At 44.1% G+C, this 20,836-nt stretch overlaps 1 protein-coding gene and 1 long non-coding RNA gene across 3 annotated transcripts in view; one reads left to right on the top strand and one right to left on the bottom strand.

Annotated features, from left to right (window-relative positions):
* The window catches only part of CEP83 (centrosomal protein 83), a 194,503-nt gene that overhangs the window by 8,234 nt on the left and 165,433 nt on the right, over positions 1 to 20,836 (top strand). Inside the window, exon 2 of one of the 2 annotated variants that reach the window (XM_089308758.1) lies at positions 14,882 to 14,939. The exons of the other annotated variant lie outside the window; for it this stretch is intronic. The gene's annotated coding sequence lies outside the window, so the exon portion shown is untranslated. The remainder of the gene's footprint in view (positions 1 to 14,881; positions 14,940 to 20,836) is intronic. 2 annotated transcript variants of the gene reach the window in all.
* Positions 7,235 to 20,583, bottom strand: LOC138844409 (uncharacterized). The gene is made up of 3 exons (XR_011380199.2): positions 20,289 to 20,583; positions 18,187 to 18,418; positions 7,235 to 9,072 (listed from the first exon to the last, which is right to left on the bottom strand). It is a non-coding gene; the product is annotated as an uncharacterized LOC138844409 (long non-coding RNA).

The raw sequence follows: 20,836 nt of genomic DNA, 5'->3' as shown, positions 1-20,836 counted from the left end.
GCTAGAACTGCAATGAATGTACTAATCATTATATGTTACTTTAAAAGAATAAATAGCTTTATTGTCTTTATAAAAAAGAACACGTGTCCTTTAGAAGAACGAAACAATATAAGTAAAATGAAGAGAGCAAATTGAATCATTAAGTGATTAATAATGGTTCGTGCATCAGTGTCTCTCCTTATGGACCACTTTCATTGCTGTTTTAGATATAATGGGTATACAGTTTTATAAAATAAAAAGGTTCATGTTGGCTTATAACTGGATTTTGGACATTTAAGCTCTTTAAATGGCTTTAATTAAACATTCACTAGGCACAAAAATATTTATGAAGTAAAAAACAGAAAAAAACCCCCAAAACTGGGGCAAGGATGCCACTTGAGACACCACATGCCTGCTGGGGTTTGAGTCTTGGCTAAATTCCCCCATCCAGCCTCCTGCTAACGCGCATCCGCAGAGGCAGCAGGGGATGGCCTAAGTGGTTTGGTCTCTGCCACCCACGTGGGAGACCGGGATTGAATTCCCAGCTCTGGGTTTTGGGCTGGCCCAGCCCTGGCTGTTGTGGGCATTTGGGGAGTGAATCACTGGATAGGAGATTGCTAACTGTCTATATCTCTGCCTTTCAAATAAATAAATAAATTTCCAAAAAAAAAAATTGCACACATTTACAGACATCTCCCACCACCTAATTCAAGGAAAAAGAGCAAACCATCATCATTAACTCCGAAATCTCTGATGTGCCTCTCTCCAATCCAGTCTTTCTAGAAAACGCCACAGCCACTCCCCTGACTATATGTCTGTCAGTGGTTTGCATTTACTTTTACCCCATATATTTGTTTTCTCAATGCATGATTCCGTTTTGCGTGTCTTTGAACTTTACACAAATGGAACTGTAGGGGAGGAAAAAGCCTTTTCCTTTACTCTCCTAGTGATGCAGCGGGGAGGTGGTGAGCAGAGGGGGACTGAGGATTGCCAGCACCTGCCCTGCAGCCTTAGTGCATGCCCAAACCCCACCCCTTTGGAGCTGACCCTAGCACCTGGGGTTTCACCAGCTGGAAATTTTCAGTAGGGCTGCAGGTTGGGTTCCTGCAATGCTCTTTATGTTGGGTTCTCTTATGCCATTGGGGCACAAATAGTTCATCTCACCTGATAGAATCGGGTGCAAATAGATAACCTGATGGAATTTTACTGCCCGGTATTCCACCTGCCATGCATCAACTTTTAGACGCACTGCTCCTGAGACATGCCAAGTTCACAGAACATTGTAAATCATCAACTTCTATCAGCAACTGCCAATGGCGCTTTGGGCACGTGCAAGCTCACCTTATCACGGGGCACGTGGTGTTCTGCACGTCCACACGACCCCTCCCCGACAAGTAGCTGAGATAGGACCTCTGCCCACAGCCCTGCAGGTTTAGGACTCACTGCAGACCCCCCTGCCTGCCTTACTTCCCCTACCATGCTGCAACCACCGGTTGTCCTCGTACCTTCTTTGGACCCCAAAATCCTAACACTGACACTTTAGGTCATTAGAATAAAATGATCGTGGTTGGCCCACTCCCATCATGCACCTGACACCATGACACTTCAAGATTTCCAAAAAGAGTATGAAGATGGGCTGCATTCAAGTCCTGCCCCAAAATATTCAATTAAACACTGCCCAGACACCACCCCCAGATCCTATGAAAGGATGACCTCCCACTTTGTTAATTACGTAAATCACAACACTGTCTTGAGGCTGCCTGCACTCCCTCCTGAGTGTGTCTTTTTCCTTTGCCTCTAAACAAATCTTGCTTTGGTGCCTGCCTTCATCTGTGTCTTCTCCTTGAATTCTTTCTCTTACGCAGACAAGAACCTGGACCAAGCATAGCCAGGGCCACTGCCAAAACACTAGCTTCACTGGCTGGGCCCTTTCATCAAACTGGTAAGAGAGAGATTAACATGAGATAACCAAAGTTATAGCTCCCGTACTGACACACAGGAGTCTTGCTAAGAAATGAGACTCCAAAGAAGTGGCTACATGATTGAGACTCAAGTATCATCTTAGGAAACTGCGGTTTCCTAGTGGGAGACTAGTTATAGGAAGGCAGGGGGATGTAAGGTAAGTAAGATGTGTCTTGTTATGCAAATGAGAGTTGGGCCTTCTTGGCTAGGAGACACTTTTACAAATGTAAATTTCCTTTATAAACGGAAAATTCCCCCAAAGGAATTTTATGCTGTATTTTTAGGTAGTTCAAAGGAGAGATTTACCTGAGAATGCTATTTCTCAATTGCTGTTATCTCAAAATAATCCATATCCGAAACAGGCCTGTTCTGGGGGTGTATAATGTTCTGGTACTTTTCAAAATCAGATGTATCTGTTATTCTGAAACTTGCTTTATCCTCTCAGCAGTGTTACTGAGATCATGTCCTTGTGTGTAGATCTAATTCATTCATTTTCACGGCTGCTTATATTTTTGTATTATTGATGGACAATTGGAGTTATTTCTGCTTTCTTCTTCTTACAAACATGTGGATATAAATGTAATAGGGAGACTGGGCAGGGAGCTGCGTAGGAATACATGGGCGGGAATTTCTGGCAGCCCTGAATTGTAATTCTGTCCCCTACCTGTCAATCTCGTATATTTACTTTTCTGTGATGTACCTGTGTGTCATCCAGGACCAGGAAGGAAGAGATGCTGTGATGGCCTTGTGAAAATTAACTCCATGCAGAGGTGCCATGGAGTGGCAAAGGAAAACGGTGGCAAAGAAACTTTCTTGTCTCACATGGAGGAATTTCCACGTGGACAAGGCAGTGAGCAAAGCAAGATTTATTTAAATCAGAAACTTCAGAAACTATCTGCCGCAGCAGCCAGGAACGGGGCTCCCAGAGAAACTGTGATGGTAGAGTCTTTTAAGCACAATATTTGGGGGCAGAAAAACAAAAACAAAAACAAAAACAAAGAACATCAGCTCACAGTCGGTCAGACGGTGGGGATAAAGCCCATCAAAAGGCAGAATTGTAATCCTGTCTCACTTGCTCAAGATAAAATAAAAAGCCATCAGAAGGGTCGGATTGGTAACTTCTCCTTTCTGTTCTCATGACAACTAAAATCTCAGCAGGGTGGAATTATTACCTCCTTGCTATTCTCTTGATAAATCTGGAAACTCAGAGGAGTGGGCTCACCACATTTACCTTGCTAATGGGGAGAAGCATGCATTTTGCACCCTCTTAAAGAGATTTGCTCTTTCAACTAGGACCCAGCCTAACTTTGCCTAATAGTCCCTCTTCCTCCTCACACTGCGAAACTCCCAGACAGTCTTACATATGCTAACCTCTGCTCTATTTGTATATTTAGTTAGGGTACTACCTGCTATCTCATAAGAGACTGCTCATGGGCTGGGACCCTTCTTTTGCCCTTGACCATGGTTAGGACTGCTTCTCTGGCTTCCTCCCCATCTCCCTCCTCATAGGCAGTTCTCAGGCCCACTCATGACAGGTGTCGCTTTGGGTGGGGTGGCCCACAGTCACACTGGAATGAACAGCCAGTCTTAAATAAATCTTGCTCTCACTGTGTTTTTGCCTCTGCTTTGAATTCTCTCTGTGGGGCCAAGAACCTGGAGTAAAGATTAAACTACGTGGGCCCATAACATAAACACATGTGCAGGAGTTTTTCTTGTGTTACATACCTAGGAGTAGAAAGAGTTTAGACAATGTCAGTTTACGTTCCCACCAAGAACATCTAAGTGTTCCAATTACTTCGCATTCCTACTGACACTTGATATTTTGTTTGTAATGTCATGTACTACCCTGCTGTTCAAAGTAAAAATGTAAACTTCTGAAAGGTTTTGCCAAATTGTTCATCAAAAGGTCTTACCAATTCCCACTAGCAGTATACAAAAATGTCTTTCTTTATATTTTAACCAATACTAAAAACTTTAATATTTACCAATTTTAATCTTAATCTTTGCCAAATGATTAGGTAAAAAAGTTATCTTTTAATTTGCATTCTTTGCTTACTAGAGAAATGGTCTGGTTTTATTGCTTTTTGCTGTCTGTATTTCTTCTTTCATATAAAATATCTTTTGCATATAAAATTTCAGGGCTTATGGATCCAAGGTCAGAGGCAGGAGAATGGAGCACGAGGTAATAGAAACTTTTCAGAGTGAAAAGGAATGGTTCTGTGCAGTAAACAAGACAAAATTGACTCTGGAGACGTTATTATTTTAATTTTATTAAGGTTCTTGTCACCCCAATAATTGAAAGGCAACTGCAGATAGAATATTAGATTTTGACAGGCTATCAAATTAAATTTTGTTTTCTCTGTGTGAAACTTAGAAATAATATAATACAGAATTTGAAAGGCATTTAAAAATAGCATTTACATAATTAGATTTTATGAGTACATCTGCAAATAACCACATCAGCCTTGTCCATTTTTTCCAGTGATCTCAAAATAATGTCCAATATTATTTTTATGTCTTGTAATGAAAAAAGCTGAAACTGCAGGAAGATAAATAAGCCTTGCGAGGTCACAGCAAGTCAATATGAAGGTCAAGAGTAAAATTAATTTTCTTTCTGTCATTATGGCCCAAAGTCTCCATACCCCCTGTGAGTTTTTTTTTTATTTATTAGGAATTTAAGTGTTTCCAAGATGAAAGCCTTCAGTCCAAGAATTGTTAGTTAAAACACAAACAAAAACATGAGCGCTGCAAGTTTCTAAAGTGTTGAAAGCAAAGTGTTTTAATGCTAAAATCCTTGACATTTAAAAGGCTCGGCAGCCAAGCCTACTGAAAGCCAACTAACATGCAAATTATAACAATTTATTTCTCTCAGGCCTTGGCAGGCTTCTTCTGGTGCCAGAAGTAGAGTGAGATATTTGAGATTCAAACCCTTTGGAAACTTGTATAAATTAGAGCTAGATTCCTGGTGGAAAAATATCCTTAAATCCACTTTCCTCTTCCTTCCCCTCCCTGACTGGACTTCATGAGCCATTTTTGGGTCAGTGTAGAGGGTTCAGCTGTGAGAAGCATCCATTCCGTTGCTCAGGTTGCCGTTTGCAGCCTAGTGCTGCAGCTTGGGGAATCCTGTGTCTTCCTCCTCTGTTGGCATCCTTCTTCCTATGTTGTCTTTTTTTTTTTTTTTTAAGAAAATTTATTTTTCCCTTTGTTTTTAAAATATTTGTTTAATTCATTAAAATATTTTAAAGGGAATGGAGAGAAGGAGAGAGAGAGAGTGAGTTTCATTCACTTCTGTAGTTCCTGAATGCTACAACCATCAGGTCTGGACCAATCCAGGACCAGGAGCTGGGAACTCCAGCTGGGTCTCCCACGTGAGAGGCGGAGACTTGGTGCTTGAGCCAGCCCTTGCTACCTCTTTTGTGCTCTAGCAGGAAGCTGAATCAGAAGCAAAGGCAGAGGCAGGACTCAATCCCAGGTACTCCAGTATGGAACGTGAGCAAACCAAATGGTGGCTTAACCCACTGCCCCACAGCACCCAGCCCCGTGCATTGTTTACACACAGTTTTCTTCTCAGTCTTTACAGAGGGAGGATGAGAGGCAATGGACTGATGCCAACTGTGGTCTCCAACTCCAGCTCCCATTTTGGAATCCTGTTCTTTGCTTGAAAACAACTACTTAAGCACCTTGGGCATTTGGGGGGCAGGAAAATGTTGAGTTCTTTCAAGGAAGTTAGCCCTATTGGTGTGGAAGTCAAAACTGTGCTACAGGCCGGCGCAGCGGCTCACTAGGCTAATCCTCCACCTTGCGGCGCTGGCACACCGGGTTCTAGTCCCGGTCGGGGCACCGGATTCTGTCCCGGTTGCCCCTCTTCCAAGCCAGCTCTCTGCTGAGGCCAGGGAGTGCAGTGGAGGATGGCCCAAGTGCTTGGACCCTGCACCCCATGGGAGACCAGGAGAAGCACCTGGCTCCTGCCATTGGATCAGCGCGGTGCACCGGCCTCAGTGCGCTGGCCACGGTGGCCATTGGAGGGTGAACCAATGGTAAAGGAAGACCTTTCTCTCTGTCTCTCTCTCTCACTGTCCACTCTGCCTGTCAACAAAACAAAACAAAACAAAACAAAAAAACCTGTGCTACGGAGTTCTCTTTGTTTTGCTGCCCCTCCTCCAGCTGGAGGACAATGCAGATTTGCAGTGGTTAGGAAAGCCCGGCCCATTCCATTTCACAGCCTATCTCCTCCCTTCACCATCTCAAACTCAGGGTTTTGGGAGACTCGGGCATCAATCTAGAGTTAGAACAAAACAAGAGAGCTGGAAACCATCTTGGAAAACGAACAACTCTGTAGGGGTGGAGAAATCTTTTCTCATCCATCACTAGGTTCCTGACTGAGGCCCCTGTAACAAAAGGCAGATTAGCAAGAGAGCAGCATGCTGATGTATGTAATAACAATTTTATGTGACATGGGAGACTTCAGAAATAAAGACTTAAAGAAATAGGGAAGCCTGTGTGTTTTCGTGCTTATGTTTGATGGAGAGTGGTCGGCTGTGCGGAAGTGCAATTGGACAGAGGGGTCTGATCAACTAGCAATAAACTGCAGGGAACCTTATCAAGCCCTGCTGGATTGGAGTCTTCTCTATTTCCTGTGTCCTCTGGGATAAGGACTCTCTTTTCCTTGGGGGATACAGTGAGCACATCTACAATGAAAGTTTGATATGTGCATCAGGAAGAAGGTTGGGTGGAAGGTGGGAGAAGCCTTCTGTCTTCTGCTGTTGCCTTAAATGCCAGGGTCCCATCCTGTGGGATGGCATACCCTGAGCCGCATCAACAGTGTAGTTTTGACATCAAGGAAAACAAAAAACAAGACATAAGGCCGGTGCCGCGGCTCACTAGGCTAATTCTCCACCTTGCGGCGCCCACACACCGGGTTCTAGTCCCATTCGGGGCACCGGATTCTGTCCCGGTTGCCCCTCTTCCAGGCCAGCTCTCAGCTGTGGCCAGGGAGTGCAGTGGAGGATGGCCCAAGTACTTGGGCCCTGTACCCCATGGGAGACCAGGATAAGCACCTGGCTCCCGGCTTTGGATCAGCGTGGTGCGCTGGCCGCAGCGCGCCAGCCGCAGCAGCCATTGGAGGGTGAACCAACGGTAAAGGAAGACCTTTCTCTCTCTCTCTCTCTCTCTCTCTCACTGTCCACTCTGCCTGCCAAAATAAATAAATAAATAAATAAAAATAAAAATAAAACCCTGGGCATGAGATCTTGACCCTGAATTTCTCGCTTCCCCCTTCTTTCCTATGGAGGTCATGTGGGATCCTGACAACAAGGCAGCTCCTAGTGAAACTCCCCAGCGATGAAGAAGTCACTAGTGATGGAAAACCCTCAGCCAGTGGCGGTCTGCCTCAGCTCTGTGTCTCCCAGGCTGTAATCCATGCTGAAGCAGTAGTCAGCTTCCAGCTGTCCGCCTCGCCCACTGCTCCCTCATGGTCTATTTTAATAAACCTAACCCTGCTTGCGCCTCTCTCTGTTCTACTGCTGGCGATGGCCCCAGTGGTTGGCTCACGCCACACTCCCACCCTCCTTCTCTTGAGCACCTGTTGTATGCTCACATGCTTTGAGAATGTAGCAATGAAAAAAAAAAAAAACCTTTTTTTTTTTTTGACTCTGAGAAACTTGAACCAGTGGGAGGGAGAGGCAGAAAAGACTTCCGATATTGGCAAGTGCCATTAAGAACACAGAAAGGAAGCGAAGGACTAAACGCCTCAGTAGGAAGCAGCTTCAGAGAAGAGAATCCCTAAATAGGTGCTGGTTGAGCTGAAACCTCAAGGAAGAAAAAGAGCCAGCTACGAAGACAAGCTGAGGGAAGCTGGAGAGAGCTCACGCTGTTCGTACCGCAGAATCGGAGCCAAACAAGAAGCTGATGTGTTTGAGGAGGAGGGCACGGCGGCTAAGGCAGAACACGGAGGGAGGCATGGCAGGAGCCTGGAGCTGGAGGCAGCAGCTAGGCCATGCCAAGCCTACTGGGCTACAGTCACAGTTCGGATCCTATTCTAAGAGTGACGGGAGGCTGTTGACGGCTTCAAAGCAAGCAGGAAGCGATTCAGGCTTTCAGAAGCTCTTTCTACCCGTTCTTTGCAGAGTGGAAACAGGGGGCTTGGTTAGAAAGTGATTGCTTAGGAGGCCACGAAAAGCTGGTGACTTTATTCAACGGGTGGCAGTGGAGGTGACAAAAAGAAGGTTGCAGATAGATTTCGTGGAGAGCTCTGACGTGACTTGCTCCTGCATTAGTGATGGGGTGAGGGGTGGGGGCAGGCCAGGATGGCTGGGAGGGATTTGGGGCTCAAGCATCCGGCCTGGGTGGTGCTGACATTTACTGAGGTAAGGACATTCAAGGGTGGGAACGGTCTTCCATTTCTTACCACTGAAGCACCTGTGAGCTGGCTGAGTGCCGAGCAAGCAGTGACATACGTAAATCCAGAGCACACGTGGGGTCTCTTGGCGGGAGAGAGCGGGGGCATTTAAAGCCACAGGAAACGACAGGGAGGAGCCCAAGTCCTTGATGTTGTGACATTTACCTACCAGGCGGCACCAACGAGGCCGGCAAGGCATTTGGGCAGTAAAGGAGGAAGACATTCGAGGAGAGTTTTAAGAAGCGATCAACTGTGTTGAAAGTTGAGAGAATGAGCACGTAGGTGACTTTGAGTAAATCACTTCGTCTGTCTAAACCAAATTTGTCTCCTCATCTGTAAATTGCGGACAGAAATAGCACTGCATTTACAGTGTCATTGGGAGTATTAAAAAGCACAATGTATGTGATGTTCTGTGGGTCTGGCATGCAATAAGTGCTAAATGGTAGCTATTATTAGTCTATTGCTGCTGAGTTCTGAAATCTATAAGCAGAAATATAAACACAGGGGGAAGTACATACATTTACCAGAAAAGTTCTGAATAACAGATATTCCGTTTTATCACATCTTGCAAATCATTCTTTAATGTTCCTTTTAGTCTTTCTGTCGTTTTAGCTCTTCCAGAGTCAGGGCTTAAGATATGAGAATTCCTTATTCTCTGGATAGTCAAAAGTTGCTATGACAACTGGCTGCAAATGAAAGTCCTCTGCTTTATTTATTTATCCGAGGGTGATGTGCTGCAGAAAGAGGGACATACGATTGTCACAGACGTTGCCTTACAAGCTTTAGAGAGAGGACATGCAAGGGTCGTGTTCACTCCCATACTGTAAGTTCCCTTTATTATTTAGATATAATTTAGCATCCTTTTTCCGCAAAGTATTTCCATAAATATTCAGACATGTAAAATTGAAGCCATTTAAAGAAAATAAATCAGGGGGCCGGCACCACGGCTCACTTGGCTAACCCTCCGCCTGCGGCACCAGCACCCTGAGTTCTAGTCCCGGTTGGGGCGCCAGATTCTGTCCCGGTTGCTCCTCTTCCAGGCCAGCTCTCTGCTGTGGCCAGGGAGTGCAGTGGAGGATGGCCCAAGTCCTTGGGCCCAGCACCAGCATGGGAGACCAGGAGAAGCACCTGGCTCCTGGCTTTGGATCAGCGCAGCACGCCAGCCATAGCAGCCATTTGGGGGGTGAACCAACGGAAAAGGAAGACTTTGTCTCTGTCTCTCTAACTTTGCCTGTCCAAAAAAAAAAAAAAAAAAAAAAGAAAGAAAGAAATCAGGGGCCGACTTTTTGGCACAGCGGGTTAAGCCTCTGCCTGCGGTGCCAGTATCCCATATGAGCGCCGGCTATTCCACTTACAATCCAGCTCTCTGCTAATGCACCTGGGAAAGCAGCAGAGGATGGCCCAAGTGCTTGGGCTCCTGCACCCACGTGGGAGACCCACATGAAGCTCCTGGCTCCTGGCTTTGGCCTGGCCCAGCTCTGACATTTGTGGCCATTTGGGGAGTGAACCAGCGGATGGAAGACCTTTCTGCCTTTCCCCACCCCTACCCACTACCCCATAACTCTGCCTTTCAAATAAATAAAATAAATCTTAAAAAAAAAAATCAGAAGATTAAATACTATTTGAAAGAAAAGAACATACAGTAATGTATAACAAAATAGAATTATTCATATTGTGCAATAAATTTGACTCGAGTGGTTTGGAATTTAAAAAAAATACAAACATAATGGTTTAAGGAATTCTCAGAAGTCTGCTTTAAAGGTCACAGATAAGTTCATTAGGAAAGAGTCTTTTAAGCTGATATATATGTTTCTACTCTGCAATAGAAAGAGGCCATCATCTGCATACAATTTTAGAATTTATGAAAAATTCTATACCTTACAGAAGTGGCATTATAAATATTCTAATTTTTTGGCCCCAAAACCACACAACAGAATATCACAGATAGCGAACTTGAATCACTGATATTTTTCCAACATACAAAACATTTCTTTATTGATAGCCAAAAATATAACCATTTCATGAATCTTTTAATGCCCTTCTCTTACTACTACACCAAAAGATAACTTCCGTAGTTGCAATTTTCAAAAATCATGTGCAATTTAACATTCACAAAAGTACATAAAATTTGTAGTAAATAAAAAAATCTGTAAAACTAACATCCATGGAACCATCCCCAAACTCAAGAAATGAACACCCTGGAATGCTAGAATAACAGTCTTCAAACTTTGTGTTCTCAGACTCTTTAATGTTTTTTTTTTTTTTAATTTTTATTTATTTATTTATTTGAAAGGCGGAGTTATAGAGAGGAAGAGGCAAAGAGAGAGAGAGAGAGAGATCTTCCCTGGAGCTAGGCCTTTTCAAAGCCAGGAGCCAGGAGCTTCTTCTGGGTCCCCATGTGGGTGCAGGGCCCAAGGACTTGGGCCATCTTCTGCAGCTTTCCCAGGCCATAGCAGTAGCTGGATTAGAAGTGGAGCAGCCGGGACTCAAACTGGTGCCCATATGGGATGCTGGCACTGTAGGCGGTGGCTTTACCTGCTATGCCACAGTGCCGACCCCCATATATTGTGTTTTCATTTTCATTCCTTTCAAGGAATTTTTTAAATTTCTCTTCTGATTTCTTCTATGACTCACTGTTCATTCAGGAGCGTGTTTTTCAGTCTCCATGTATTTTTATATTTTCTAGAGTTTCTTTTATTGTTTATTTCCAGTTTCACTGCATTGTGGTCAGAAAAGATACATGCTATGTTTTCAGTTGTTAAAAATTTGTTGAGACTTATTTTGTGGCCTACTGTATGGTCTATGCCAGAGAAAGTTCCATGTGCTGATGAGATGAATGTGTGTTCTGCAGCTGTGGGGTGAAATGTTCCATAGATACCTATTAGGCCCATTTGGCCTACAATGTCCATTAGCTCTGCTGTTTATTGATTTTTTTTTGTCTGGTTAATCTGTCCATTGATGAAAGTAGGATGTTGAAGTTCCCATTATTACGGTATTGTAGCTTATGTCTCCCTTTAGATCCATTAACATTTGAGTTACAAAACTGGGTGCCCTAGAATTGGTGCATAAATTTACCATAGTCAAATCTTCTTATTGAATTGATCCCTCAATCATTACATATTGACCTTCTTTGTCTCTTTTAACAGTTTTACAGTTTGTTTGCTATGAGTATAGGTACTCCTGATCACTTTTTTTTTTTTTTTTTTTTTTTTTTTTTTTTTTGACAGGCAGAATGGACAGTGAGAGAGAGAGACAGAGAGAAAGGTCTTCCTTTGCCATTGGTTCACCCTCCAATGGCCGCCGCGGCTGGCGCACCGCGCTGATCTGATGGCAGGAGCCAGGTACTTCTCCTGGTCTCCCTTGTGGGTGCAGGGCCCAAGGACTTGGGCCATCCTCCACTGCCCTCACGGGCCACAGCAGAGAGCTGGCCTGGAAGAGGGGCAACCGGGACAGAATCCGGCACCCCGACAGGGACTAGAACCTGGTGTGCTGGCGCCGCAGGCGGAGGATTAGCCTAGTGAGCCGTGGCGCCGGCCCCTGATCACTTTTTTTTTTAATTATTTTTTTATTTTTTTATTTTTATTTTTTGACAGGCAGAATGGACAGTGAGAGAGAGAGACAGAGAGAAAGGTCTTCCTTTGCCATTGGTTCACCCTCCAATGGCCGCTGCGGCCAGTGCGCTGCGGCTGGTGCACCGCACTGATCCGATGGCAGGAGCCAGGTGCTTCTCCTGGTCTCCCATGGGGTGCAGGGCCCAAGGACTTGGGCCATCCTCCACTGCACTCCCTGGCCACAGCAGAGAGCTGGCCTGGAAGAGGGGCAACCGGGACAGAATCTGGTGCCCCAACCTGGACTAGAACCTGGTGTGCCGGCGCAGCAAGGCGGAGGATTAGCCTAGTGAGCCGTGGCACCAGCCGCCCTGATCACTTTTGATTTCTGTTTGCATGGGATAGCTTTTTCCACCCTTTCACTTTCCAACTGTGTCTATATTGGAGAAGCATATTTCTTGCAGGCAGCTATAGATGGGGCTGGTATGTTTTTTAAAAATCCATTCAGCCAGTCTATATCTTTTAATTGGAGAATTAAGTTCATTTATATTCATTAGTAATTAATGGCTTGGTTTTATGATTTTTCCATAAATATGCCTATTGTGTCCTTTGCCTCTCCTGTGTTTGTTTGCTGGGAGGTTTTCTACCTTCACATCCTTTTCCCATGCTTGTCTTTCTGTTTCTTTGTGTGGTGCATCCTCAAGTGTCGTTTGTAAGGTTGGCTGGGTGGTGACAAGTTGTTTCTTGGGAGGTCTTTATTTCACTCACTGGGTAAAGTATTTTAGATTGACAGTTTTTTTTTTTTTTTCTTTTAGGACTTAGACTATATCTCTCCATTATGTCCTGGCCTATAGGGTTTCTGTGGAGAAATCTGCTGTACATCTGATGGGAGTTCCTTTAAATGTGATCTGGCATTTCTCTTTTGCAAATTTTAGGGTATTCTCTTATATTTTACGTTTGAAATTTTGACTGTGATGTGTCCTGGTGAAAATCTTTCTGATCATGCCTATTTGGGGTTCTATGCACTTTCTATATTTTGATGTCCACATTTTCTTCTCCAAGTTGGGGAAATTTCCTGCTGCGTTTTCACTGAATAGTTTTCTAAGCCACTCTTTTTTCTGTACCTTCAGGAACTTCTAAGTCTCATATATTTGGTCATTTGATGGTATTTTATAGATTGCACTGTTTTCCATCTTTCTAATTTTTTCTGTTGTTTTTGTCTGACTGATATATTTCATAAGTTCTGTCTTCTAGATCGTATATTCTTTCTGCTGCCTTACCAAGTCCGTTAAGGCTTTCCATGGTATTTTTGACTTATTGAATACTTAATTTCTAATATTTATTTTTTGGTACCTCTGTAGAATTTCCCATCCATGTCATGTACTGATTTCTTTCTTATTTCATTGAAAGGTTCCTCTGTGTTTTTAAGTCACCTTATAATTGTTCTTTTGAGTTTTTTTTTTTCAGGCATTTTGTCAATCTCCCCTTCTTCACAGCCCAGTATTAACATATTATTGCCTCATTCAGGGAGAGTCATTGCCTTCCTGGTTCATGTTTCTACAATGATTTTTGGACATCTGGGGGATCTGTTGTTATTATCTCCTATGGAGGATTTTTTTTTGTTTTTCTTTTTTTAGTCAAAGGCATTATTCCTGGAAATGTGCTTCTGGAGGCCAGTGCTGTGGTACAGTGGGTTAAAGCCCTGGCCTGCAGCACTGGCATCCCATATGGGCACCAGTTCGAGTCCTAGCTGCTCTACTTCCAATCCAGCTCTTTGCTATGGCCTGGGAAAGCAGCAGAAGATGACCCAAGTCCTTGGGCCCCTGTACCCACATGGGAGACCCAGAAGAAGCTCCTGGCTCCTGGCTTTGGATCAGCTCAGCTCTGGCCATTGCAGTCATTTGGGGAGTGAACCAGCAGATGGAAGACCTCTCTCTCTCTCTCTCTCTCTCTCTCTCTCTCTCTCTCATGCACACGTGCGCTCTCTCGCTCTGCCTCTCTATAACTATGTCAAATAAATAAATCTTTAAAAAAAAATAGAATGTGCTTTTGGGGCTCAGTGGAGTGCCTCAGGGTTATAATTCATTTTCAGGAGTGTATGCTGGGTGGGACTCAGGAGCTTTGGCCATGGTTTCTGTATGGGGCAATAATCCAGAGTGACACGCAAATTAGGCATGCTGGAGCAGCTCTGGCGACAGTCGTGGGGGAAGAGGATGTTAGAGCCGGTTTGTGTTCATAGTCCCAGCCCTTCTCTGCGCCTATGTGAGCTCACAGGGCCAGTGGAGTTCATCTGCTCAGACACACACACTGTTTAGAACCCTGACACCTCCAGTGTACAGGGAGCTCTGTCTCTGCATCCAGACTGGGTGTTTGCACAGGATCCTAGTCACAACCTGCAGCCTCTCAGCTCCATGGCCTATGCCCAGAACTCCCACAGTCACAGGATGGAGGGGTCCTGCTGGCCACCCTGCACTCCGCCCCATCCCATCCCTGCCGTGGCCATCTCTGTCAGCAGGGGCCTGCCTGCTGCTCCCTGAATCAGGATAAAATTCAGCTGCAAACTCCATCATAGCAAATTAAGCCTGAGCTCCGGAGGGGGGCGAGGTGGGAGGCAACATGGCCTTCCTTCATGGGACAAAGTAGTCACCGAGACCCCCACCAACTCTGCAGGCCAGACTCAAAGCCAGTGGGGACTGTGGAATTCGCCCTTAAATATAACTGTCAGTGGTGGGGGCAGCAGCAGCTTCCTCTCCCCTTACACTGGCAGGATGGCGCTTCCCAGCCAGGAGCCCGCGGTGTAGACGCAGGAGTGGCTGGTGCAGCCGGTGGTAGTGGATCTGTCTTCTCCCCTTGCTGCCCATGGAGTCTGTTCCTTTCTGTCCATTCTCCACCGAACATTTCTCTCAATCAGCCCCTGGGATTTTTGGATTTGGGATTTTTAATTCATTCCAATCATGATTCATTACAATGCTTAAATTATCTTGTCTTTGGCCAGATGGAGCTTTTTTGGAATCAGCTATCGAGTTCTTCTGAAACAACCGTAACAGTGTCTGGTGAGTTCCTTACTTTCAAGTAAAAGATATTTCAAGCTCATCTTACATGTTTCCTGCCCTAATCCTAGAGTCAACTACTTCTCAAAGGAGCCTGGGTTCCTTTTATTGGGAAATGGTTTTAGAGACCATAACCTAGGTGGTACAGAGAATCATTGCTACAGTACTGATTATTGTCCCTCTTCCTTTTCAATGGGAAGAGCTAGGAAATGCTTACTTTAAAAGAGAAAATTAGATATTTAGAACACACTAATGCTTTCAGTTTAAATGGAAGGCTACAAGAATTTTATTTTGATTTTTTTATTTGTGTATCTTTGCTCTTACATTGACATTCTTGGTTCCTTCATGATAACATAATACTTTTATTTCATTTATTCACGTAAAACAGTTTCAAAATAGTACTAGTATTAATAAAAGGTAACTGAATAAAATTCAAGTTTATAGTATTTCTCCCTTCCATTCTTATATTAAAAAGAACTACTGTATACTATGTTTTATACCTTGCTTTTAACCTTTTTGATTTAATAATATAATCCCAGAATTGTCCCACAACAGTATTTAAAGATAATAATCCTTTTACACAGCTGCGTATTATTCCATTGTATGGATCAATTACAATGTGTTCAAAACAATCATTAATGAACATTTGGACTGAAAGATGTCTTATATTACAAATATTTCTGTAATGAATATCTTTGTATATTAATTGTGTATTTTTTTTATCATACTCTCTTTGGGGTAGATTTGTAGGAGTAACATTTTAGGTCAAAGGTAAATGACCTTTTAATTTTGCTAGTTTTTGCTGAATTCCCCCTGTAGAAAAATAGCATTTTGTATGCCTGCCAACATGTGTGAAAATTCCACCTTTTAAAACGAATAGCATTGGACTTTAGAGAAAACCACATGCAAAGTAACACTGTTGGCATTTTCCTTTGTATTTTCATTTTGAAATATTAAGGAGATATATTCATAGATATATGTATATTTTTGTGTCTGTATATAATGAGACAGGCATATTATTTTGGTGACTCAATTATTAGGGCATTGTTGCTGCAAGTGATGTAATTTTTCAAATTTGCAAAAACAACTGGTAATGTTTGAATAACTACAATTTTCTCTTGATTAACATGGCATTTTCCAGTTCTGGAAAATTTAGTATCTGTTATAACCGCACTAAATTTTTGTTTATACTTGAACTAGATTAGGTTTTATGGAACAGATGTTTGGCATAGTGTTTAAGAATGCTGCTTGTGGAACCAGCATGTTGGCATAGACGGTAAAGCTACTGACCACAACAAAAGCATCCCATTTAGGAACAAGTTCAAGTCCGGCTGCTCCACTTCCAACCCAGCACCCTGCTAATGGTCTGGGAAAAGCAATGGAAGATGGCCCAAGTACTAGGGCCCCTGCTACACATATAGGAAACCTAGAAGAAGCTTCTGGCTCCTGGCTTTAGCCTGACCCAGTGCCAGACCTTGTAGCCATGTGGGGAGTGAACCAGCAGATATTTCTCCACCCCCTGCCCTGCCCTGTTAGTCTTTCTAATAAATATATACATATAAAGAATGCGGCTTGGGATGCCTTCATCCAATATGGAGTTCCTGGGTTCAAGTCCTGGCTCCACTCCCAATTTTTTTTTTTTTTTTTTTAAGACTGTTTATTTTAGAGGTAGAGTTTACAGAGAGAGAAAAAGACCTTTCATCTGCTGTTCACTCCCCAAATGGCCACAATGGCCAGGGCTGGACCAGGCCAAAGTCAGGGGCCTCAAACTCCTTATTGATCTCCCAACCAGGGGCCCAAGTAATTAGGCCATCTTCTGCTGGTTTCCCAGGCACAAGAGCAGGGAATTAGATGGGAAATGGAGCAGCCAGGACTCAAACAGGCACTCATATGGGATGCTGGCATCACAGTTGGCAGATTAACCCACTGCACCACAATGCTGGCCCCTCCACTCCCAGTTCTAACCCAAAATGTGCACCTTTTGAGGCAGCAGGGGTGATGTCTCAAGCAGTTGAGTACTTGTGGGAGACCCGGATTGAGTTTCTAGCTCCCACGCATCCCAGCAGATGAGAGATCTCTTTTTTATATATCTCATTCTGTCTCTGCCTCTTAAATAAATAAAATGAAAAACAGATTAGATTTTAGATACAAATAATTGTAAAGTTTTAAAAAAATGGGTTATTTATTTGAAAGGCAAAGTTTAGAGATAGTGAGGAAGAGACGGAGAGAGATCTTTGACTTGCTGGTTTACTTCCCAAATGGCTGCAAAACCGGGCAGGGCTTGGCCAGGCTGAAGCCAGAAGCCTGGAACTCTATCCAGGTCTCCCACATAGGAGGCAGGGGCCCAAGGACTCGGGCCATCTTCTGCTGCTTTCCCTCATGCATTAACAGGGATCTGGATCAGAAGCAGAACAGCTGGGATTTGAATTGGCAACCATATGGGATGCCGGCGACTTAACCCACTGTCCTGCAATACTTGCCCCAATTTTTTTTAACAGGCAGAGTGGACAGTGAGAGAGAGAGACAGAGAGAAAGGTCTTCCTTTGCCTTGGTTCACCCTTCAATGGCCGCCACAGCCGGCGCCCTGCGGCCGGCGCACTGCGCTGATCCGATGGCAAGAGCCAGGTACTTATCCTGGTCTCCCATGTGGTGCAGGGCCCAAGCACTTGGGCCATCCTCCACTGCACTCCCTGGCCACAGCAGAGAGCTGGCCTGGAAGAGGGGCAACCAGGACAGAATCCGGTGCCCCGACCGAGACTAGAACCCAGTGTGCGGGCGTCACAAGGCGGAGGATTAGCCTAGTGAGCCGTGGTGCCGGCCCCCAATTTTTTTTTTTAACTACAAGTATCTACTTGGAATAGGAATATCGTGGGGGTTACTGGGCAATTCTTGGTTAAGTGAGAGTGTCTCTGTGACAGCTCGTTGATAAAGGCAGGAGTCAGGTCCTTCCTGCCCAGTGTGGACTCCACCACACGCCTTGTTCTGGGGATTCTGCGCAGGCGTGGCTGAGACTCAGAGCTGCACTGCAGCCTCAGACTCTTCCAGTCACCCTCCCTTCCTGCACAGGAGGAGGCTCTTCCTTCCTACTCTTCTCTCACCTCTTGATCCTTGCCAGTTCCCTCAATACAGCTCTTAAAAAGCCAATTTTGTCTTGGTGTCTCTATTGCAGAAGACACAGACTGACAGCTACTCCTGGGAGAGACCTCAGAAGGCAGAGGTTAAGACAGAGTTTAGGGGATGCATCCCTTACCAGCTGGGTGACAAGGATGACAGCATCCCGAACAGAATGTGGGGCACAGCTTGTCTTTGACCCAAGGGGAGGCTCAAGTGCTGAAGATTCCACAGGTGGCGACATGGGATAAAGTTCCCAGTGTGGTGGACATCCTTGCCTGTGTCATGATTTGGACATGTGAAAACTGTAGGGAGCAGTGCTTTTCCTGGACAGTGGTGTTGGCTGGTTATTCCTGAGCTATATTGCTGCCCTGCAGAGAAAGGAGAAACAGTTAAAGCCTAAGTGTGAGAAGCAAAAGCTTCTCTTGGAGTTTACACAAAACTGGTACAAGTTGGCTATTCTACCTATTAGAGGCACCTATTAAGAGTGCTACTTAAGAGCTGGTGTAATGGGTTATGCTGCCATCTGCAATGCCAGCATCCCACATGGGTACTGGTTCTTGTCCCGGCTGCTCCACTTCTGATCCAGCTCCCTGCTAATGTGCCTGGGAAAGCAGCAGAAGATAGCTCATTTGCTTGCATTCTGCACCAATGTGGGAAACCTGAAAGCAGCTCCAGGCTTCAGCCTGGCCCAGACCTGGCTGTTGTAGCCACTTGGGGAGTAAATCAGTGAATGGAAGATTCTCTCTCTCTTGCGCTCGCTTGCTTGCTCTCTCTCTCTCTGCCTTTCAAATAAATGAAATCTTGTTTTTAAAAAAGAAGCAGCTACTGGTCAAGTAAATAAAGAAATACAGCATTTGTTAATAGTGAAATGATGATTTCAAACAAAAAAATGTGAAATATGAAAAATTGCTTACAACTCAGGCACAGGATTGCAGCCAATCAACTGGAAATACGGTTAGGTGTGATGCTAACATGTGAACCAAAATTAAGTTAACAATGTGTTGGGGACCCACTGAATAAGAAGTCAGTGAGGTAGATTTGTGATAAGATTATTGATCCTGTAGGCCAAGTGGAGCCATTTCTGTTAAATTCTAAGGCAGTCCTTCCTGAGAACATAAAATTTAAAAGATGTGATGATGTTTCCTTGAGACTTCCAAAATGGCTTTAAGGAAAAATGTGTTGCAACTTAGTCAGCAATATAAATACTCAGGCAGCCTGAGAAGTCCATTCATCTTGTTTTCCATGCTGGATCTCAGTTCCCAAGCCTCATCTCCTGAAACTCGTGATTGTGTCCAACTTTAACCCAACTGTGAAAAAAAGAGTTGTGTGTGTGTGTGTGTGGGGGGGGTACATCGAAAGGGTCACCTTGGCATGTCTCAGATATTATTGTTTACGTCATCTTGTTTTCTTGCTTTACAAAGATTTCTGAGTGTCATTTTTATTTTGCAGAGAGGGAGAGAGAGAGAGAGAGAGAGACTGACAGACTGACTGCTGGTCTGACAGTCTCCAGTTAGCTGACAGTGTCCTGGTGCCGTATCTTGGGGATTCACCCAGCATTTAGGCTACTGCCTTCCCTGCCCTGAACTGCTTTGCAGCAATGGCTGAGCACAGCAATGGTATTAGAGCCAGGCCATATATGATCAAAGTGGGACCTCTCACATGGTCAGTCCTCGCTCCGAGGCTCCCTCTTGGCCTGGCCAAGATTTTCTCAGAGGTGTACTGTAGCCTAAGTTTCTCCCCACCTGATCACCCTTATGACAGGGGTGTTGTGACTGTCCCCCAATCTCTTGCATGTATAATTCTGTTTTGGTTTCTGTTTTCCAAAGTACTTTGAACTGATCCATGTCCCTTTTTGTCTAGCGTCCCTGGTGGAACTGTCCCCTGAAACTTGGGGCAACAAATAACATCACCAAAGATTTCTGAAGTGCTTCCACTGAGCGCCATTCACTTAGAGCTTAATCATCAAAATGACAAAATTTTAGAGCTGGAAAAGATCTTACAGATTAGATTAAGAAACAGAAGTTTGTGACTTCCTCTACTTCTTCCCTTCCCTGCTTTCACGTATCTTTCCTTTTTCTGATTCAACTGAAACTGATTTGACTAGTGGGTTAATAGTATCGAAGAGGCTGTATAGTCCCAGAATTTGGAGAAAAATTTAGGCTGAAATCACTTTTTTAGAAGTGTGGCTAGAAAATTATCAGTATGTAGTGGATAGAAGTAGCCACTTACGTAACCTACCTTTTGAATTGGTCATGATTATATTGCTGTTGTGATTGGGGTCCTTTCCAGGTTTCCACCACGTCACATCCATATACTCTCTGGATGACATTCTTTGAATGTGGAGGTACTGTATTCAGTAGCAGATGGCATTGTCAGAAAAAATAATTTTAGTTGTTCAGTTGTTTGATAAGTTTGTGGCAGAGGTCATTTTTCACTGTTAATGTAACATTCATCTGATTGATTCACTGGTTGCCTATCATGTACCAATCATTAGATTAAGCACAGGGCATTCGATGGTGAGCAGGACATTCACTTCCCCTCCAAGAACTCATTATCCAGGGCAGGCATTTGTAGTGGGGAGATAGCACCTCCAAGAGGGAAAAAATAGTTCTGGGAGATTTAAAAAAAAAAAAAAACCTTTGATATTACAACGGTTGTGGTCCTCCAAAAAGATGCAGTGCATAAGCAGATATACAATATATCAGTGATTTAAGAGTTCATGGAGGTGTGTATGGGTGGGGAGAACTAGGAAAAAGTTATCTAACTGGCTCCTCAGGAGATTCATT

Source organism: Oryctolagus cuniculus, chromosome 11 (genome assembly GCF_051225735.1).
Source record: "Oryctolagus cuniculus isolate XC-2025 breed Fujian yellow rabbit chromosome 11, ASM5122573v1, whole genome shotgun sequence".
Lineage (NCBI taxonomy): Eukaryota > Metazoa > Chordata > Mammalia > Lagomorpha > Leporidae > Oryctolagus > Oryctolagus cuniculus.
The sequence above is the reverse complement of the archived record's forward strand: the minus strand, read 5'-3'. Positions and strand labels throughout refer to the sequence as shown.